At 40.0% G+C, this 22,945-nt stretch overlaps 1 long non-coding RNA gene across 1 annotated transcript in view; it reads left to right on the top strand.

Annotated features, from left to right (window-relative positions):
• Positions 1–22,945, top strand: part of LOC136794064 (uncharacterized) — a 374,692-nt gene that overhangs the window by 307,247 nt on the left and 44,500 nt on the right. The window contains exon 5 of the long non-coding RNA XR_010840289.1: positions 10,195–10,235. This is a non-coding gene — a long non-coding RNA (uncharacterized lncRNA). The remainder of the gene's footprint in view (positions 1–10,194; positions 10,236–22,945) is intronic.

Raw genomic sequence — 22,945 nt, 5'->3', positions numbered from 1 at the left:
CCTAGCTAAAGTTCAGAGTGATGTCATAATAAAGTACCCCGGCCTTGGGATTGCTCAGCCTTAGTTTCTAATTTAGTTTCTATGTTATGGCCCATACCAGCAGTGTTGTCTTAGTCAGCCTTTCTGGGTCTCAGTTTCCTCATTTGTAAAATGGGATTGACATTAGTATCTACTCCAAAAATGAGATAATTCTTGCAAAACCCTTAGTAAAATTCTAGGCACATAATTGAGGCTCGTACATCCGAGCTACAAAAGGACCTAGTTTAGGAATGTCAATCAGCTGGTGACCACTTCTCCATCCCATGCTCGTCCATAGCAGACATCACTAATTGAGCACAGCCTTTTCCCTTCAGAACTTGGAGTAGACCTCAGGATTAGGTCACATAATAATTTCTTCCCCCGTAGGCAATTGCAGTCTCTGAAAGGCATTTGCTGCGAGAAGCTGCTAATGTACAGAAACAACCTTGTGGACTTCCCAGCAGCAGGAGAGATCCCAGTGAGACTTGAGGAAGAGCTTTTCTTATTTAGGATCCCAATGGGATGTTATCAAGCAGTTCTTTGAAAAGTTTTCTCTAGGGATTTTTGGGGCTATGGAAACAACAATGAGGATAATGCCTCACATTCTGAGCTGTGCTTTATAGTTTTCAAAGCACTTTAATGCGCATTTTCTAACTTCATCTTCATAGCAACCCTGCCTGGCAAAGCAGAGCAGGCGTTAGAATCAGAAAAATAGCATTTCTGTCCAACCTCCTCATTTTATAGACTAAGAAACTGATGCCAGAGAGGGTGACTTGTTTCAGGTCACTTACTTGAAGCCCTTGACACTTATATCCTACTTCTTGGTATCACTCAGTGTACCTTGTAAATGCTTAACAAAGATTAGTTGAAAAAGGAGTAAATTAATGACAGATGAATGACTCTATGAATGAATGTAGTGTCTTAGTGGCCAAATCAGGACCATTAGAACCTTCTGTCTGTGATGGTGGGGGACATTTCCCCCAAAGCCTCCTGTAACTACTAATTGCCATTGCCTGTGTGATCACCTGGACATACCAGCAGGTTCGAAGTATGAGAAATGGCCCAGCACAGGTTTTGGCTCTGACCAGAAGCTGTAAATTCTTGGGGAGGAAATACCACCATCTTAAGAAAAAGTGTAGGGGCTTCCCTGGTGGCGCAGTGGTTGAGAGTCCATCTGCCGATGCAGGGAACGCGGGTTCGTGCCCCGGTCTGGGAAGGTCCCACATACCGCGGAGCGGCTGGGCCCGTGAGCCATGGCCGCTGAGCCTGCGTGTCCGGAGCCTGTGCTCTGCAACGGGAGAGGCCACAACGGTGAGAGGCCCGCGTACCGCAAAAAATAAAAAAAAAGAAAGAAAAAGTGTAGGTGGGGAGTCCTAAAATTCCAAAGTGTTTTGAGTCAGGGATGGAGAAGGAGCATTTGTTGGTGCTGATTTTGAAATATTAGGCTCTTGAGAATTTACATATTACACAATATGTATTGAGTTTGCTTTACTGACATTTATAGCAGTACCTGGGCCCTCCTTTCCGAGGCTCACACCTGTCTTTCCTTACCTCCAGGTCTAAGGGGATCCCACCCCATCATCTTGGGTGTTTTCATAAGTTTCCCTTGGTAAGGAAGGTGGCCAATATATGGCTGATCTTGTGGGAAAGCCTAATTTGGGTCAAGTCTATGATAGCAGAGGGTCACATGGAAATAAAGAAAGTGTGGTTTCTTGGTGTTTGGGGAGACTAGACTAGCAGCATGAATATTTTTTCTAGGGGCTAAAGTGAATTAATTACTCCCTTTCTTCTTTTTGAATTGAATGCTTACTGTTTCCTAGGCACTCTAAGGAAGTATGGAATTTAAAGACTATCAGGAAACAACGGGCAAATAAGCTGAGACATCTGCAGGTGAGGTAATTCAGTGATAATTTGTAGATCTGACCAGGGTTAAAATGGGTCACAATTACAGCGTTAGGAGTTTAGTGAGGGACTTCACCATGGGCTATAGTATGGGAGTATAGAGCTTGAACTGAATGTAGAAGAACAATATCTATATTACTTAACCAATACTATAATAGAACTTATTACATGCCAAGCTTTTATCTTAGTAATTTATACATGTTGATCCATTTAATTCTCAAAACAAGCTTATAGATTATTTTATAGGTGAGGAAATCAACGTAGGCAGAGCTGAAGTAACTTGCCAAAAGTAGAGGTGAGATTTGAACCCAGGCAGCTCAACATCCAAGATCTTAGCCATTTTGCCTCCCACCAACAGCCACGTGAGTGAGTTTTCTTGGAAGTATATCCTCCAGCCTTGGTCAGGCCTTCAGATGACTGTAGCCCTGGCTGACAACTTGAATGCAATCTTAGTTTAACTGCTAAGCTTCTCCTGGATTCCTGACCCACAGAAACTGGAAGATAATACTCCTTTGTTGTTTTAAGCTGCCAAGTTTCAGGGTGACCTGCTATACAGCAATAAGTAACCAATACAGCTCTCAGTATATGTTGAGGAGTGTAGACTTAATCTTAGCCCCATGCCTAATATAGAGTACCTCGTTGATAACTGGGTCCTGAAGTGAATTATAGATGATAGAGAGCCACTGGAGATTTTTGAGCAGGTGAACATTATGATGACAATCATCTTTTAGAAAAATTAATGCAGAGTGGATGGGAAAGATGAATTAGGGGTGGAGGACACCTGTGTTAGGGAATCAACTCAGGCTGTTGAAATGGCTTAAGCATGTAATAGTTTGGCCCAGGCTTAGGTTTAGGGCAAGGAGAAGGAACAAAGCAAATATAAGTTTCCTGAGAGCTGGGCCCTTACTTGTCTTTATTTATCACTAGAGTCTGAGAGCCTTGCACAATGCCTGGCACATAGTAGGCACTCAATAACATTTATTGGATGAATGATTGAATATGTGAGTGGGTGGATGAGTGAATAAGAAAGAAAGATAGAAATGTGGTGCCCCTACTTTTCTTTAGAAGGGAAAACTCTCCAAAGATTCTATAGGTAATGTCTGGAGTAGATCTCAGTGACCTCAAACTCTATTTTCTATTTCTGTGATCCTGTTTGGGTCCAGCCTGTTTTCAAAGTCCACTCCTGTTCTGAAGTTGATTTTAAAACACTCCTTTTCTTTTCACATCATTCATGCCACAAACATTTAGTGGGCATCTAAAATACTCTTAGCATCGCGATGGGTCCCGGCGGGGTGAAGATGAGTGAGGGCTGGTCCTGTGGCGCTTCAGTATATCTTTCTCTGCTTTTATCTCTAGTCATCTCAGAAGTTTATTTTTGAAATAAAGATTCATTTTCTTAGTGGAATTCTTAAGTGGGGAGTGATAAGATGAATTTGGGCTTTTAGGAACTGCTTTTAGAAGTTGTGGATGACTTCCACTGTTTGCTGCTCACCCTTGTTTATAGGCCCTATTAATATTCAAAAGCTGTCACTTTATTTTATCTTTGTTCTTTTGTAGACTAGACTGCTGGCTGGGAGAACCTGGTTTGTCTGGTTTAGTCTTGTCACACTGTGGGGAGAAAAAGAGACATGACCCAAGGTTGTTAGTTAAAAAAATGGGGTATTTCTGCATATTTCTCTTGGTGTCACACTCTACTTAATTGACTTCTGTCCCTTTGCCTTGTAAATAAATTTCAGCATCATGAGTGTATAGTTGCTAGAGGACACAGAGTCTGGATGTAAAGCTGAGGAAAAGCTGTAGAGATGGCACTTTTATATTAAGGGCATTGTCCTATTTAATAGCAGTGACTGTCTGGCATGCTGTGTTAGAAAGGATTCTGATGTGTACTTGGACGTGTTACGCAAGTGATGACTGCCCAGGGGCATGGGTATATGGGCAACTGTATTTGGAGCAACTGCTAGAAGGCTGGGTCTCAGCTTATGTGTTCAGGGTAAGAAACTAGAGGAGCAGAGGCTAAGAACCTGTTTACTTTGACTAATCTTTTCTCCATCTCTTCATCCTCTTCTCTTTCATCACTGCCTTCTTTTCTCCCCTCTCTTACATGCCTGCTGTTTCTTCTCATGTTCCATTGTTTCTCCTTCCCTTTTTCCTCTGCCTCCATATACCTCTCTTTCAGCTGATTTAAAGGGTACCTCCCCACACCCACCCTGGCTACACACATCTGACATAACTAAGGCTCTTTTGTTGTTGTTGTTCTTGTTGTTGTACGCGGGCCTCTCACTGTTGTGGCCTCTCTCGTTGCAGAGCATAGGCTCTGGACGCGTAGGCTCAGAGGCCATGGCTCACGGGCCCAGTCGCTCCGTGGCATGTGGGATCTTCCCGGACCGGGGCCTGAACCTGTGTCCCCTGAATCAGCAGGCGGACTCTCCACCACTGCGCCACCAGGGAAGCCCACTAAGGCTCTTTTAGGCTTGTCTAGATATAGTTCAGAACTACTAGAACTAGTGGTTAGGGTGATGGAAGTCAATGGCTTTACAACCCCCAGACTCCATTCTGCCTCTGATTCTTCTGGCCTTCCTGATATGCTGACAGAGGCACTAAAGAGGCCATAGGATTTGCAAAGTCACAGCCAAGTACATGGCCAAGAAGGAGCTCTCATGAGGAGGATGTATGCACATGTGACCCTCTGCTTCCCCTCTCCACACTGAGCACAGACAGACATGCAAGTCTCCCCAGGGCACTGTCTCTGGTTCTTCTCATCAGAATTAAATTCACTTAACATTTTAAAAGAAAAAAATCTGAAAATATTCTCACGGTTGAGTCTAAAGGACTCAAAGAACTGTGATTCATTTACATTTGCTTTCCATTTAAGTCAAGGCGGGCACACTCAAAGCTGCTTCCTCTAGCAGAGGCAGACTCAACTATTATCATAATGCTTCCCTTTTTCCCCTTATCCCCATTTGATAATCACATTTTATTCTTAAATATTTAGTTTTCTTTTATTCAGTCTTTTAGGTTACTATATTGGTACAGAAGGGAGGGGGGAGACAGTCTTTCTCTTCCCAGTTGATATTCATCTGTCTGCCTACAAATTTTTTTCCTCTTTTCTCTTTTCTTTCTTTCTTTTTTATTTTTTTTTTCATTTACCGCCATTTTGGCTGGTGGGTATAGGGTTTTTTTTTTTGTTTTTTTTTTTTAACCTCTAAGCACACTGAAAGTCTTCAGGCTTGCATGTTAGACAGGAGACTGATAGGATAATGATGATGGAATGTTAAATGCTATCTATGTAAATCAGCTCCATCAATGGGTACAAGATTCAGCTACTTTAGGCCTTTTTTTTCTTTAAAGGAGGATAATATTGGATTGTTATTAACCTACTTTAGAAGAATCTTTGCATTACCAGACACATTACTATTTTGCATAAAGCCATATTAAATTTTGGTATGATGTACAACATTATTTTCTCCTAAATGCTGCTTTTAACATCCAAGTAGTTTCTTTTGTATTTTTGGCAGAGGATTGGTTTCTGATAGCCAGATACCAATTGGGAAGTAGGAAGAAATGAAGATCTTTATGTGCTTTTTGCAGGCAGAGGAAAGGAAATTATATTTTCTCCACTTATTTGAAGTACGGGTAGATTCTAAGAATGATTATGCTTTGAGGCGAACGGTGAAACCTCCAGTTCATCTTTGGGTTCTAGAACAAAGCCGTTGAAAGCTAAGCCTGCAATAGGTTTGGATTTGATTAAGGGTATTAGAGTGGTTACCACTCTTGGTTGCAAGTGATACGACCAACTCAAATCTGGTTATAAACTAGGGTACACAAGGTTGCCAGTGGCCTCAAGGGTGGCCTGGAAGCAGGACCTCAGAAAAGCCATCGGGTTTCTGTCTTCTCTCCTTTGTCTCTTGTTTCTCCCTCACCCCTTACCATCTCTCTTCCCACCTGGATCTCCCTGTATCTTTCTCTCTCATGCCCATTTTTACTTCCCTGTCTCCTTCACTTTTCTCTCTCCTCCACCTCTCTCCCCATCTTTCTCTCTCCCCTCATCACTCTATATCTCATCTCTCTCCCCCCGATTTTCCTCTCCCATCTCTCTCCATTTTCTCTCTTCATCTTTCTCTCACCCCATTTCTACTCACTTCTGCCCCATCTTTTGCCCCATCTTTCTGTCTCCAATTTTCTGTCTTGCTTCTATCTCTCTCTCCCCCATCTTTATTCTTCCATCTCTCTTCCCTTACCATTCCCCCACAACCTCTCTCCCATCTTTCTTTATCTCTTATCCAACTCATTTCCCCTCTGCTCCATCCCTCTCTCTCTCTCCTCCGTATGCAGTCTGTCTGTGTGAGCTCCTCATTACAGACTGTGCAGTGGCTTCCTCCACATAGTGGAGGACGTGACACAGGTAGCTCCAATTTTACATAGTCCCAGCTTGGTGACTCCAGAGAAAAAGGAATGCTTTCTCCCCTAGACTCCACGTTTGTGTAAATATCAGAGAATGTTTTCATTGACCTGGCTTGGGTTACATGCCCACTTCTTGGGATTAATTCACTTATGCCCAAAAAATGAAAAACCGTCTCACCTACTTGGGTCAAATGTCTATCCCTGTGGCCAGTGTTAATGGGGGTGGGGGCCAGGTATTAGGACTGGCACCTCATCACAATCGTTTAGGGTAAGGAAGAAGTCTTTCATTAAGGAAACGGGAGTGTTATTAACGGAAGAAACAGGAAACAGACTCTGCGTGGGCAGAAACGGCGGATGTCTACCATAACCTCCAAGATGGGCCTGGAAAGAAGAGAACAGTCCTCCATACACAGTCTTCTTCTGGCCAGATAGTATATATTGAAAGGAGGTAGGAAGGGTACATTTCTTACTAGTGGATGTAGCTGGTCTTTTCTCTTTTGGTCTTATGGATCCTTCTAGTTGATTGAAAAAGACCCATTTTTTAATCCCTTTAGTGACCTGTCCTCCTTGTCACTAATGTCTTGCACATCCCAGCTTATTGTGAAGGGATACCCCAGGTGAGCCAAAACAGCTACACATCTGCCACTCTTGGTCTCTTACCCTAGTCTGCTTCTCATTCTAACTGTACAATCTCCACCCAGTTCCTTGGGGTTTCTTAATTTCCTCAACACACATGGGCTAAATACACTTGACTCATGATTCAACTTGAAATGGGTAGGCACATTTAAAAAAATGAAGTTCAAAAAAGAGGGATAGCATAATCACAAGAAGGAAGGAATAATATAATTTGGAGACATTCAGTATTGCAACTGGAAATTTCGGGGACTGGGCTGTGGAGGGGCATATTCAGCTTCATGGTGCATTTTGAGTTGATTTTCAGAGATAGAGATGGGGCCTCCAATAAGACAGGGGTGAGTGTTACCGAGTAAGGGCTCGCTGCCCTATGAGCATAGAAGCCAATCATATGGCAGTGGCTTTTGAGAAAAGAAAGAGCTGTGAAGTCTTCACTTTACTGTGAAGTCGACAGGCAAGGAGACATGAGGCAAGGCTCTCAAATTTGTCTCCCCGATCCAGGGTTGAGATGAAATTTAAAGGGTTAGGGGACTAGCTAATTGGCTAGTCTTGAATTAGTCCATATAAGCTACTCATACTGCTGGAAGCCAGATTTTCCTTATTGAAGGACTGCTTGCTTGGTAAAGGGCTCTGGTGGCAACATTTCTATTCTTTGAGTTCCATAGACTTAAGATTCTTGGTTCTAGGGTCATCCTGGAGCTGTGGGTTCCTGTCTTGCACATGCATAGTGCTGTCTGTAAAGTAACTCAAGATCTGATTAATCAACAACCTATTTAAGGAGGCAAAACCAGTTAAATCTGGTGCTGTTTCAATTAATCAACAACCTATTTAAGGAGGCAAAACCAGTTTAAGCTGGTGCTGTTGCAACCAATCAACAACCTAATTAAGGAGGCAAAACCAGTTTAAGCTGGTGCTGTTTCAACCAATCAACAACCTACTTAAGGAGGCAAAACCAGTTCAAGCTGGTGCTCTTTCGGTTAATCAACAACCTATTTAAGGAGGCAAAACCAGCTCAAGCTGGTGCCCTTTCAAGAAGAGAACAGAAAAGGGACGCCGGGATGCTGCTGACTCTCCAGTTTGCGTCTTTGCGCTATGTTGGAGGTGAATGTCCTGTACTAGGTATAAACATACCAGGATTTGGGAGCTGGGGTGGGGAGGATGACAAACACAACTTTAATTGGGTTGGAAAGCGTTTGGTTGGATTAATTTGCCAAAATGCCTTAAGAGAGCCAACCCCAAAGATCAGTTGAGGCCATTTTGATTTCTCCCTAATAAATAGAACCGGGAGTGTTGACCGATGTGTGTCAGGGAAGAAACCAACCTTCATGGGGCCTTCTCAAGATGCTTATGGAGGAGGTTGTGGGTTAGGAGGGGAAACTGAGCTCAGAGGTGGTGCTGAGAGCTCTCTAGGCTGTTAATAGTAGTTTCTGGCCGAGCCTGTGGCTCTAGCTACCTCTTTTGGATTTGGCTGAGACTCCTCTGGGCAGGCTTTGTGCCACTTCTGCCTGTTTGTGTAAGAATGCGACACATGGACCCAGCAGTCAGCCAGGTGCCAACCATGTAATCTGACACCATATGTTCTCAAGTCAGGAGAGAATAGAGCATTTTTTTAAAAAAAATTTGGAAGTAGCTTAATTATATTCATCTATTTTTTCAGCCTTAAGGGTCACAGATTCGAAATTATTCCTGACATGTTTAGGTGGTCTTTTATGACCAAAATTATAATCTACAAGATGGTTCAAAGAGTATATTCTCAGAATGAGGACACAGCTCAAAAAGATGTTCCCTTAGTAAGAATGTTCTTCATTGGCAGTACTTATAAAAATGGATTTAAATTGTTGTTTCGTGGCGAAATCAGTGTTGCTCATCTTATCGGCATCCTCCTTTGCCCAGACGTTAGTTTGTCTTTAATATTTATCCAGTTTTCCAGAGAAAACTGGTGAATGGAGCCGGCTGTGTCTTTTCTGTGCTGCTTTTTGTTCTTAAAGTTTAAGTATGAGAGCCAGACTTTTGACTGAAAAATGAAGTTTATATGATTCAGAGTATTTAACCAATACAAGCTAATGACATGGCTAATATATGTTGAGAGTTCTGTCAGTGCCAAAAAGGTGCTGAGATGTTTGCATGCAATGTCTTATTCAATCCTTGAACAACTTATTATTCTTGTCTTAATGTTGAGAAGTGAGATATGCCTGTTATCTTGCATTTAATCCCTCCAGATGTATACCTTTCACCCTGATCTGTGCCTAGGAGGCTGACAGATATGAATCACAACCACCACTCATTTCCCGGCCCTCTGGCGTATTTGGGTTTGGCCAGTGAAGATCCCTGATGAGAAAATTAGAGGGTACAGGGAATAGAGTGGACTAGATATAAAACTAAGACAGTTTTAGAAACCCAACCTAGTACCAGAGTACACTACTAAGCATCTCTGGTCCTCAAACTTTTGTCTATGAAATAGAGATGATTCTACCTATTTCTTGGGTGGCGGTGAGGAGGATTAAATTAGATCATGCACGTAAAAATACCTAGCTAGATTTCTCCATTGTAAAGGTCTGTTTTTCCTTTTCCTTTGCATTTTGCAATGTAGCAGTCGTCTGTGGGGGTGATACTTTACTATCACAGTCTGTTCTCGATCCCCTAAGCCCACCTGGGAGTCACCTACATACAGTGCATTGACTGCCACAGCTACTTTTGTCTCTTTGCCTTGAGTGAGTGTGCTTTGTCCTCAAGCAACCAGGAATGCCAGTGTTTCCATTTGTTCCTCTACTAAATTTTTTTTTTTTAATTCACAGTATTGTAAATTTAACAAAAATTTGAATTTTGTCAGATGCCTTCTCAGTGTACCTGGTTCGTATGACTTGCCCCTTTGATTTATTAGCATGGTGAATTAATAAGTCTCCTCAGGTTGAACTCTCCTTGCATGGCTGGAACATTATTCTAATTGGCTATTTGGTTGTGTTTGCTAATATTTAGTTTGTTTTTGCTTCTATGTTTACAAGTGAGATTGGTCTGTAGTTTTTTGGTGCAATCTTTACCAGGTTTAGGTATCAATGTTACACTTGCCTTATAAAGAGAATTGGGAAGGTTTCTTCTTTTTCTATTCTCTGGAACAGGTTAAGTAGCATTGGGATTATATCTTCTTTGAAGGTACAGTTTCTGTACGAAATCATTTAGGCCTGCTGCTTTGTTTGTTTTGTTTTGTGGTAAGTCTTTGATAACTTCCTTTTTCTCTCCTAGGAAATTGGTGTGTTCAAACTTTGTCTACTGGAATCAGTTTGGTGAGTTGTATTTTGTTAAAATTATTCATTTATTTAGGTTTTCAAATTTATTGCACAGAATTATACAATGATTTTCTAATCATGTGTTTCAGTTTTCTGTTTACCTTTACCATTTCTTATTTTGGATATTTGTGTTTTCTCCCCCCCTCCTTTTTTTTTTTTTTTTTTTTGTTTAGGTGAGCTAGTGGTTTTGTCTATTTTGTTGATTTCTTGAAAGACCAGCTTGTGGATTTGTTTATTGGTTTTGCCTTTTTCTCTTTTCTAAAGCATTAGATTTTGCTATTTATTTCCTTCCTCTATTTTTTTTATTTTAGGAAAAAACAATTGCAAGTTACTGTAGTTTTATAATATATAGGATAAGGCAAATCATTCCTCATTAATTTTTTTCCCAGATTTTTCTGGGCTGTTTTCACTTGTTTGTGAATAGTCTCCCCAAAGTGACTTTTATAATTATTTGTCAAATTTTATTGGGATTGCATTAATTAATTTTAGATTTATTGGGGAAAATGGATATTTTTATAATACTGAATCTTCTTATCCAGGAGCAAGTATGTCTCATTTGTCTGTTTGCACCTCTCAGTAATTTTATTTTTTTATACATGTTACACTAAACTTTTGCTATATTTATTTCAAGTTTTAAGCTTAATTTTTTTTTTTTTTTTTACTTGTGTGAATGGGACTTTTTCCTTCTATAATCTGTAAGTAGTTACTGTTAGTTTATAAGAACAGTATTGATTTTTGTGTGTTTCTTTTATAAATGGCCATTTTACTAGTGCTTTTTTGTTTTTTTGTTCTTTTGTGTTTTCCAAGTGTATAATCATATTATATGCAAATAGTGATAACTGTGCATTCATTGTATCACTTATTTTGTTGATTTTTACATGCACTAGCTGGCAGTTTTAGTTAGAACAGTATTAAGTAACAAATGTAAAAGAACACCCTCATGTCATATTGCTGACTTTAGTGAGGATGCTTCTAGTGTTTCGACAGTTAGCATAATTCTTAATTTTGAGGGATATGTATGTCCCTTTTCAAAAAGTAAGTTTTTTTAAAGCAAGAGATGAAGTTGAATTTTATTAAATGCTTTTGACAGTTTTCTTGGTAATCATATTTTCTCCTTTGACCTATTTATATGATGAATTTCATTAATGGATTTTCTAAGATTGAAATACTTTTGAATTCCTGGAATGAATCAATTTGCATAATGTACTGCTGGATTCTCATTGTTACAATTTTATTTAGGGTTTTTTACATTAATATTTTAAAACTTAGGTTGGTTTGCATGTTTTTTCTTTTAGTTATCAAAAATTGAATTCTTAATGGTTTCTAATAGTCTATTATGTGGATATGCCACAAATTAATGCCCCAAATTGTTCCTTTATATAGACATTGATGTCGTTTCCATTTTTCAACATAGTAAAGCAACAATGAATATGCTTGTTAACCCCTCCTCCTTGCTTCTCAGCTTATTTACCACTTCTTAAGAGAACCCCTTCCTGACCCGCTGACTACACCATATCCTCCAATTACATGGAATTGTCTTTTCTTCCCAGTGCTTTGTTAGGCCTATAATTTACACTGACTGTGTGTGTAGTTGATGGCCATCTTCATCTCTGCTAGATAAGTGCCATGAAGTCAGGGATCATGTCTGATATTACACATCACTGCATCCTTCAAGGAGCTTGGTGCCTGGCCCATAATATGAGTTCAATAAGTATTTTCTTTTATTTATTTATTTAATTTATTTTTGGCTGTGTTGGGTGTTCGCTGCTGCTCTGGGGCTTTCTCTAATTGTGGCAAGCAAGGGCTACTCTTCGTTGCAGCGCGCGGGCTTCTCATTGCAGTGGCTGCTCTTGTTGCGGAGCATAGGCTCTAGGAGTTTGGACTTCAGTAGTTGTGGTGCATGGGCTTAGTTGCTCTGTGGCATGTGGGATCTTCGCAGACCAGGGCTCGAACCCGTGTCCCCTGCATTGGCAGGCGGATTCTTAACCACTGCACCACCAGGGAAGCCCTCCATAAGTATTTTCTGAATAATGATTACCATCTATCTGCATGCATTTGCTTCTAAGGAGAGTAGGCCTGTTACATAAAAGGAAATTTTAAATTTAATTTTCTGTGTATGTTGAGATAACAAATTCATTGGTTGGAGCTGGAGGTGAACTGAATTGTTTTCATAATAGAGGAGAGAGGAATTTGGGATGGTGGAGAAGGGGCAGGTAGACAGGAGTTAGAAAGGCTGGGAACTGTGAGACACAGGCCCTAGAGCTGGTGGTGAAGGGAGTAAGGAGCTTCAGATAAGAGGTTTTTCATGTATCATGGAATCCTTCTCCATAACTCTGAAGTCTTTAGCAAGACTGCTCAACTCATCAAGTGCTTAGTCCTGATAGATTTCTTAGGAAAGTCATTTTTATGAAGGTAAGACAGGGTAATTCAACAAAGATGCCACTGTCATCTGAGTTTCACCAAGAAAGTAAATTCAGTTTAACAGGGGCAAATGTAAAGCCCTGCATGTAGATTTAAAAAAAAAAAAAAAAATCAGTTGCCCAAGTATAGGTTTGGGGGAGATCTGATTTTGATAACTTTCCCTCTGAAAATGTGGGTCTTTATCTGAGTACAACATGTGACAATTTGTGTGATCAGTATTAAAACAGTGAATGCAGGAATTAATAGGAGGACAGGATCCTGTCCAAGGTAGATCATAGTTTTACTTCACCCTATTGGTCAGGTTACATTAAAAGTATTCAATCCAGTTTTCTAACCTTAGTCACTGGCAAACTTGAGAGCACCCAGCATGCTACCTAGTCAGGAAGAATTTGGGAAGCACCGGGCCAAGAGTCATGTTTGAAGAGAAGAGGAGCAGTTTAGTCTCAAAAAGAGAAAACTTGCAGGCCACTTGATAATTGTCCTCAAACATGTTGAAGGGCTGCTGTGTTGAAAAGGGTTAGATCCTGTTCTGTGGGCTGCAGAAGACATATTTGGAACAATGGCAGATATTACAGGGCAGAAGATAGACTCAGTATATGGAAAAGCTTTATGATTAAATTAGAATGCGGTGCTGTTGGAAGAGGGAGATTTCTGGACTTGAGGATTCTAGCAGAGGCTGTATGACCATCTGTAGAGGAGATTTCTGCATGGAATGGGCCAGACTACGTGACCTCTTCAGTCTTTTCCAATGGAGAATCTATGAAAGAGGCTGGCTGCTTCATTGCTTTGACTCTTCATTGATACTGGTTTAGCATCTGCTTTAATCTTCAGGCTGTAAGCTCTGAGGATGAGGGCCATGTCTGTCTTGTTTACACTGAATTAGCAGGGACCGGGCCGGCGTAGAGCTTTGTGGTCAATAATTACTTGGTGAAGTGAAATGAACAGTTGCCACCCTGGGTAATCAAGGCCAATGGAGCAGAAGAAATTAATCAAGGGGACTGGGCCAGTTGATTTTTGTCTTTCCCTGGGCCCCATCCTTAATAGGTGAGGTATTGAGCCAATAGGAGACCTGATCCTATTGCCAACTTTATTTTTTAGATGTAGACTTCGGTTTCTCCATGTATGAGATAGTAGAGAAACAGTATGGCAGAGTGCTCAAGAGCACAGTTCCTGGAGTCAAACTCCCTTGCCTTACTTTCACAGGGTTACTGTGAGGATTGAATCTCTCTCCCCCTCTCCCCCTCTCCCCCTCTCCCCCTCTCCCCCTCTCCCCCTCTCCCCCTCTCCCCCTCTCCCCCTCTCCCCCTCTCCCCCTCTCCCCCTCTCCCCCTCTCCCCCTCCCCCCCTCCCCCCCTCCCCCCCTCCCCCCCTCCCCCCCTCCCCCCTCCCCCCCTCCCCCCCTCCCCCCCTCCCCCTCTCCCCCCCTCCCCCTCTCCCCCTCTCCCCCTCTCCCCCTCTCCCCCTCTCCCCCTCTCCCCCTCTCCCCCTCTCCCCCTCTCCCCCTCTCCCCCTCCCTCCCTCTCTCTCTCTCAGCTGTTATTATAAATTGGTATAAATTCTTTTTTAAAATTAAATGTTTGGAAAATACAGAATACATGGTAGGGCTTTGAATAATGTACATGATGAATTCTCTCCTGATATACAGGAGCTTATGGAGAAGCCTTCTAAAATTTTACACATCACCATTTGTACACACACTAGAGAGATAGAAGGCTGGATTTGAATCCTAGCTTTGCCATTAAGCCATTCTCCTCTCTGGAACATCAGTAACATGGAGCTGAAAATACCAGTCTTGACTATCTTGAGAGTGAAGTGAGCTGAACTACATGGTGGAGTTTTGATAACAGTGTAGATTAAAATGCATAACTTTAGTTCTATTACTGCTTATATCTTTATCACTGCCACCCGCTTTCCCCACCACACACGCTTTGTAGTGGGGGTCTGGCTCAGCTGCTAGTTTGCAGGATTCTCCTCTTCTACCAGCTTTAGCTCCTTTCCTTCTCATAATCCCTTCCTGGGAGGAGGAAGGGAGGGAATACTTTGCTTTAGAGCTATCAGGATGCCCAGGTGTAAGGTCCTAGATCAAAAAGAAAAATTGCTGTTTTGATTTCCACCCTTCTTCCATGCCATTTCTTTCTTGGTCCCTCTCAAAATTTCTCCAGCTCTCCTGTGGCATAAAGTGAGTCAGAATAGCAAATGAAACATGCAGAAGACATAAATTCTGGGCATAAAATATATATCAAATGTACATCTATCAATTGGCTTTATGCTATCTGAGCTGCCCCCAGGGTGTCAGTGGATCAGGTGAATGGATTTCTGCCACTGTGGGTAATTCCATAAGGTAATAGGGCAGGCCTTAATGCAGTGGAGAGGCAATATTCTCCCAGTTATAGATCATGGTTTAAAAGGGGCATCTGTATATTTTGATTTTGCGAGTCAATGAAGTTGAGTCCCCAAGGCACTCTCAGAGCTTAGGCTTTCTGAGGCTGTAGAGAGGAACTGGCTCAAAGCCAGGAATGCAGCCCAAAGAGGATGAAGCCAGCCTCGACTCCAGAGGCCTGCTCCAGAAAGGCTCAGTCCTATGACCTCTGAAAAAGCTCAGAATAAAGAAAATTACTGTATAAATAGTTTTTTTTTCATTTCCTTGGCCAAGTTAACTATTATACCAAATGGTGAATTTGTCTAACCAAATGGGAAAAAAATTCAAGCTGTTTGATTGACTGACAACGCCCAACCAGAAAGGCTAATCAATTAACTCTAATTGTGATTATACAACTCTGTGTTGATGCATGCAGTAAGAGAGGGAAGAAAGATGGAGATGGAGAGAGAAACACAAGGAACAGCTAATACTTATTAAGATAACATTTTATTTTCCAGATACTGTGCTTAGCATTTCCATGCACTGACTAACTTAATGCTTTCTACAATCCTATAAGTTAGGAACTATGATTATCACTCACATTTTATGGTTGAGAAAATTAAGGCATTGAGAGGTTAAGCAACTTGCCCAAGGACCACCTAGTTAGTGGTAGTAGAGGGATCTGAATCCATTGTTAACCACTACACCATACTGCCCTGAAGGAGAGAAGCTCTTTCCAATTAGGGGAATGGTTTTCTAGGCTCCAAGAAGTCTGAGGACTTAGGTTCAGAAAAGTTTGATTGGAAATTAGAGTATTAGAAAAGTGCCTGGAAGCAAGTTAGTACTCCTGAATATACCAGTATGCTTAAAAATGGTGTCTACAGCTCTGCAGAACTGTTGGGAGGTAGGGAGAAACCTACTTCAACCTTACTTTAGATAAAATCTCTATTAGCAAATTCTGCATTTGGACCTGAGCCCTAGCAGAGTTGTTAGAGATCTGATGACTTGGCTTAGATTTAAGAGATTTTGAGATTCCAAAAATAGGGCCATCAAGAAGGATATAGACTCTGATTTGATTATTGAAGTAGAGCTGTGCTAAACATTTCCTATTACTGGGGAGTCCTAAGTCCAGTACACATTGTACATATGATAATAAGCATGATACAGCAGATCAATATCTAATATCCAACCCCTTCTTCCTGACAGAACTCAATTTTATTCAGGCAGTCACCTCTCCCCAATGTGGCCAGTTACTTCAGACACAGCTGACCCCAATTTCAGATCCCAGGGGTGGGCCTGATTGAGTTTATCGGTCCAATTTCTCTAGCCTGTGATTGGTTCAACAGTGGGCATATGACCTGATACTGGCCAATGAGAATTCAGAGGATGTTGGGGGAGGAAGGAGAGAGGTTAGGCGTCAATTTTCTTCTATTTTAAGAGAAATTCTCAGAAACAGATTATCTTTCTCTTTCCTCTGGAAGTAGCTGTGTTTGTGTAGTGATAACTGTACATATCTCACAGTGTTTTATAACTGTCTCAAAGACCCAACTAAAATCAGCTTATAGAACACATGTTTATTTTATAATTGCTCACATAAGAATTTCAGAGGTAAGACAGTTCCAGGGTTGGTTAATTTCAGGGGTGCAAAGTTACTTCTTTCTCTGCTGTGTGTTTGTGGTTCTGTGTGTTTAGTTCTTTGCAGTGACAAGATGGTTCTAGCAGCTCCAGGAATCATCTCACACAAAGAGGCAAGAGTGTCCAGAGGCAGGAAAGGTGGCAAGTTCCTGACTTGTGTTTCTTTATAAGAGTGTGGAAAACATTTCTAGAAGCACCAAAGCTGACTTCCCCTCACATTGCCAAGGATTGTTACATGTACATTCTTCAGATAATTGTGGGAAGATGAAAGGAATGATCATAATTGGCTTAGATAATTAACATCCACATTTAGGAATACATAATGAAATATGCTATCTGATACCTGAACAAAATGGCTTCTATTGGAAAGGAAGAAGTGGGAGAGTAGGACTGTTGGATAGATAACCAATAGGGTTGGCCACACCCTACAACAATTGTAGTCAGGCTACCAGTTTGAATGAAGCCAATACGAAGGCTGACAGGGTAGAGAGATGACAGTATCTGGTTCTTTGACATAATGAACTGCTGAATCAAACCAAACAAGAAGCCTTCACAACTATGTGTGGACTTCCTGTTAAAAAAATAAATCCTGTTAATAAAATAAATTCTCTTATTATTAAAGCTGGTGACTGAGGTTTCTGTAATTTGCAATGGAGATCACCAAACACAGATACAAGGTGCTTAATAAACACTTGGCGAATGAATGAATGAACAAATGAATGAATTTGAGGTTTATGTTCTAAGGATGAAAGTCTCTTATTGTAACTAACTTGAAGATGGGCAAATTTTAAAAAAGTAAGGATAAGTCAGATTTTGATATACTGAGAATACATAGTAAAATCTTGAAAAGACATATTTATCTTGTAAAATTGTTCTTTTTTTAAAAAAATTAGAGCATATCTGTGGTTATTACGGTTAACAGAAAATTTCTGAAAATAACCAGCTCTCTTCTAAATGAGTACAAAGGGGGGAGATGAGGTAGGTATACTGGGGAAGTATTTAGTAAAAAATTTATCAAATATTTTTTAAGTGCTTAGTATGTGCCAGCATTGTGGTTGGCCTCAGAGATACAACAGTGAGCAAGATTGATGTGATCTTGACTTTAAAAAATTTGGAGTCTGATTAATAACTATTTCTTCTGTGTTTTAGGGATCTAGAAAAAAACATCCCCAATAGATCCTAAACTAGTAGAGAATTATTACTGATAATTTTGTTTTACAAAAAATTAGACTAATTGAATATGTAATATTTGCTCATTATATAGCACTTATGAAAAGTATACACATATATATAAATAAATAAATATTTTAAAATGGTAATAAATACCTGTCATTGAGGACTTAATCTGTGCTATGCATGGTTCTAAATGTCATTTACTTCTCATAATAATCCTGTGAGGTAGATACTATCAGTAATCTCTTTTTCCAGATGAGAAACCTGAAGCAGAAAGCAGTTAAATGTTAAGGTTACATACCTAGCAAGTTGCTTAGCTTGGTTATATACCCTGCTGGTCTTTTTCTGCAGCTTATTCTTATAACCACTCCTATATGGGCATCATATTTTATTCCCAGTTGTATAGATTTGAATCTGAGGTTCAGACAGTCAACATGACTCACTCTCTACAGTTGAAGGGAGTCTGTACCTGTCTCAAAGAGTTTTCGAATATTAAATGAAAGAATATATAAAAGGTACATAAACTGAGTGCCTGGTATATAGGAAACCTTGAAAAAATGGAGGGCTTTATTATAAATTCAGGGCTTAGTTTTCTGGTCTGATGCTAGGGATTATCAGAAATCTCTTAATTTCCAAAACCCACAGCATTTCTTGGCCATACCCATTTCCTCTAAACCCTCTCAACTTACAGGAGGCCCTTACTTTTCAGGTGTTGCAGGAGGAAATTATAAAAGGTGATGCAGACTCCTGAACTTGAGTCAGAAAGACAGTTTTCTCTGATTGTCTCATTTCACTCTTTGGAGAATGGCCAAGGTTAGCATGAGAAATCCATGGGCATTGAGTTCTCCATCAATTTTCAAAAGGTTGCTTATTCGTAGAACTTTAGGATTGGAAGGGACCCTAAAGGACTTGTAGTTTAATCTCATATTTGAAACTGTCCCTCCTCCTTTGGAATCCCCACCAAGAGATACTTTCTGAAATTTGGATCTGGGAGTATGCATGGAGATGTTTATCACTCTTCCATCAACACAGAGAAGAAGTTAACTAAATTTAAAGAAAAAAAGTTTTGGTTGAACTGTCACCTATTATAGGAAAGGGCAGTAAATCATATAGCTCTATTTATTATCCCAAAATGAAACAACAGAAAAAGGGTTGTGAGTTTTCACAAAGTGAATTTACTTGTGTAACCAGCACCCAGAGGCCTCCTTCATGCCCTCTCCCACTTACTAACCCTTCCAAGGCAATCATTATCCTCACTTGTGATGCCACAGATCAGTTTTGCCTATTTTTGAACTTAATATAAGTAGAATCACGTGGCATGTAGTCCCTTATGTCTGGTTTCATTACATCAACGTAGTATGTGTGAGATTTATCCATATTGTTGCATGAGGCTGTAGTTTGTTCATACTCATTGCTGTGTAGTTTTTCATTGTATCACCAGACTGATTTATTTATCCATTCTCTGTTGAACAGTTGGGTTGTTTCCAGTTTAGTCTATTAATTACAGTGGTTCTATGAACATTCTTGTACACGTCTTTTTGGGAACATTTGTTCACATTTCTGCTGGGTACATACCCAGGATTGGAATTGCTGGATCATAGGAATGCATGTTTTGGCTTCAGTCAGTGCTGTCAAACAATTTTCCAGAGTGCTTCTCCAGTCTAGAAAGATTCGGTTTAACTTTTTAAAAGACAAGACCCAGAGGGAACATGAGAAGTCCCATTGTAAGTGATGCTACATCTGGGTTTGAAGCATCAGAAGCATCTAGTTAAAAATTCATTTGTTCAACATATATTGATCGAGCACCTACTATGTGCTAGAGGCTCTTAGGTTTGGGGGATCTAATAGACTAAAAGAGAGAATTTAAACATATAATCCTGTTCATAACTCCATTTACCAAATGTAGTAAATGCTATGAAGGAAAAGTACAGAATGCCATACACCCAAAAGACTAATGCCTTCCCCTTTTTTTCTTCCTTGAAGGAAGGGAAAAAAGACCAACCAACCACCTCTAACTGTAATAGCCTTAATTGTGAACCAGCTTCTAGGCTGTCAGATTGTAACCTAATTAATCACTGAGGGCGCTGTGGAATTGATGAATTGCTTTGGTGCTCTTTTACTAGTATAAATCTTTGATTTAATGATTGCTGGTCTCTGATTCATACTGTACTACCTTGGTGATCAATATGCATGATGAATGGCTGATTTTCAAGAACCACCCACTTGGTAATGCTCCTTTATATATACACTGTATGTATATATAAATTAGTATGCGAGACAGATTTCTGACAAAGCAGCAGAGGGTGAGGTAATATTATGGGTTGAGGAGGAGGGGCAGAAATGGAGGAGATGAATGGAATTTGCTGATAGAAGTTGGGAGGAAATTTTCAGGAAGGGCAAAATAAAGCACTCATTGAGAGAATTCTCTTCTCTGTTTGCTGTTTGATCAGTCTCCTTTGGCTTAAGTCCTTCAGTTCAAGGATCTGACGTTGCTTTGGAGGAGACTTGGTATCCAAAGCTCCTTCAGAATGAGAAATTCATTGCAGGATGAGAGCTTTATATAATTTACCAGCTGCGGATTCCTTTGCTTCATTTTAAAGTTCCTATTGCTGAGTGGGCATGAGGGCAGGAAGTTGACTGTGGTTTGCAGTGGTCCTGGAAGACCTTTGTTCTGGTTTGTTCATTAAATCCAGAACTATTTATTGAGTACCTGCTATATTTCAAGCTGCAAGCTAGGTACTGGAAATACACTAAGACAGGAAAACTTTCACCCTCAGAGATCCTTTATCTAGAAGGATCTGTGGGATTACTAGAGTCGTCTTTGGTCTAGTAGACACACACATGCTGTGCTTCACTCTGGTGTTGTTGAGATACCTGGTTTCTAGTTTCAGAGAATTATCTTTAGGTCTCCCTCTCTCTCCCTCCTGTTCACGCACACATGTATTTCGTGATTCAGTTTCTTCATTTGTCAAAACCTTGCGTGCTCAGATTTATTAGGGAAAGCCAGAAGTATGTGATGTAACTTTGAAACAGTGAGACCAATTCTGATGTGAGTTTTACCGGAAGTGGTCGCTTTATTGCCATGTTGTAAATATGACGACAGCTTGAGTAGTGAAGAATTATATGAATGTAAGGTGTTTTGAATTTCCAGTGACTTTTATCTGGAAGGCATAATCAAAGAAACATTGAAAGACTTCTTGTTGCATTATTATTTTTGATAGCAAGAAGTTGGAAAACCTTAAAGACCTATCATTAGAATTATGGTGAAACATCATGAAATGATTCAAACTGATTATACAGATCTCTATTGACATCAAAAATAAGTTCAAATCACATTATTGAATAATAAAGGTTAAAAGCATGTGTAGTTATGATCCCTGGCACAGAGGAGGTATTTGGTAAATATTTGTTTAATAAACTAATAACTGGTGGTTTGTAGCTGTTCACTACCCCCATATCAGCAAAAAGATGCATGGGTTGACGCTCTCTAAATTGTTAACAATTGTTATCTTGAGGTAGTGGAATTTTCATGTTTAAAAAAAAAAAAAAGCATTTGAAAAGTATGTTCTAAATATTTTTATAATGAATGTGATTTATTTATATTTAGAAAATACAGGCTATATTTTCTTTCTTTTTTTTTTTTCTTTTTCTTTTTCTTTTTTTTTTTTTTTTACAAAGAGTGCTCTGAATAAGAATACTTTCCATTTGTTCAAAAGGAGGCTAGAAACCTCTCTTCTCTGGGATTTGATCTTCCTTAGTATGCAAGAGAATTAAGCAAAGCAACTCCTGGGTAAGCAGTAGAGTCTCTTTTTACAAGGCCTGGAGGGCTGATTCCATCAAGGCCCCCCTGGAGAAATCTTCGTGATACTGCATCTCTCCTCCTGGGAGCTGGTTTGCTCTCCCTTTCCTGAAGCCAGGGGATTCTCACATTTATTACTATTGTGGCTTCTCTTCCCCTCTTACCCATCTCACCCGGGCAGATTTCTTGTTTCATCTGGTACCCAGTAGAGCTCTGCTGAGCTGAGGGCCTGTCTTTCCCACAAATCCTCATCCAATTAATTGATAAAAAATTAGTAATTTAATTTTAGTGATGGGAATTATACACCATTCTCTGAGCTCCCTCTTCACGAGGCGTCCCAGTGTCGCCTCATACCGACAAGCACCTGAAGCAAGAGTAAGGAACATTTTCTATATTTTAAGTGGATTTGGCCACTTGAGCATCTTTGATTGGAGGGCAGGCTAAAGAACAGGAGGCACAGAGCAAAAACGGTCCCTCTAGAAATCAGGAGGTTGAAAGGAAATTGGAAGGGAAAAAAAAAAAATCACATTTTTTTTCCTTCTGTGCTGGTGGATATTTTTGGGACTTGTGCCAACCTACTTACCTATTTTAACCCTGAACTGCTTAGATATGACACACTCCATTGATTTTTGGATTCATTTAAAAGTATGAGCTCTGAATTCAGACAGTCTTCACTAGCTATGGGACCTTTGGCTTCAATGTTTTCATCTGTGAAATAGAACTAATAAGACAACCTATCTAACAGGGTTATGTTGTGACGATCAGTGAGGTAATGCACTTATAGCACTTAGCCCAATATCTGAGACATTTTGCAAGGGCTCAAAAGTTTTAGATGTAATAGTGATTATTATTTCTGCAAGTCAGTATTAGGGATTATTTAAATAGAGGATGAGCTAAATTTTATTAAAGTGTTGAAGGGGTTGTTTCTTCATAAATTTTGTCTAGGAAGGGTTTCTTGAAAAAATTTGCTGTTTAAGGCAGTGATGTAACATGACTGCAATGGTTAATCAACTCGGAACAGTTTTCAAGTCCCCTCAGGTATCTTAGAAACCTTGAAATCATATATTATTTCTTGGATAGTTAGTTATCCAAGTGTACCCTTTGCTAAACATTCTGTTAACAGTAATTTGAATTACTACAGGTTTTAAAATACCATTTTATTATGTTGTCTAAAGCAGCTGTTTACTTAAATAAAATGGATCTTTATGTATTTTAAACAAAGTGGTGGGGTTTCAGTGTACAATAGAATTGGTAGCTTAGACTGTATTAAAATGATGTGAGGATTTGAATTAAACTCTTCTGGGTTTTATTCATGTAAAT

Source organism: Kogia breviceps, chromosome 4 (genome assembly GCF_026419965.1).
Source record: "Kogia breviceps isolate mKogBre1 chromosome 4, mKogBre1 haplotype 1, whole genome shotgun sequence".
Taxonomy (NCBI): Eukaryota; Metazoa; Chordata; class Mammalia; order Artiodactyla; family Physeteridae; genus Kogia; species Kogia breviceps.
The sequence above is the reverse complement of the archived record's forward strand: the minus strand, read 5'-3'. Positions and strand labels throughout refer to the sequence as shown.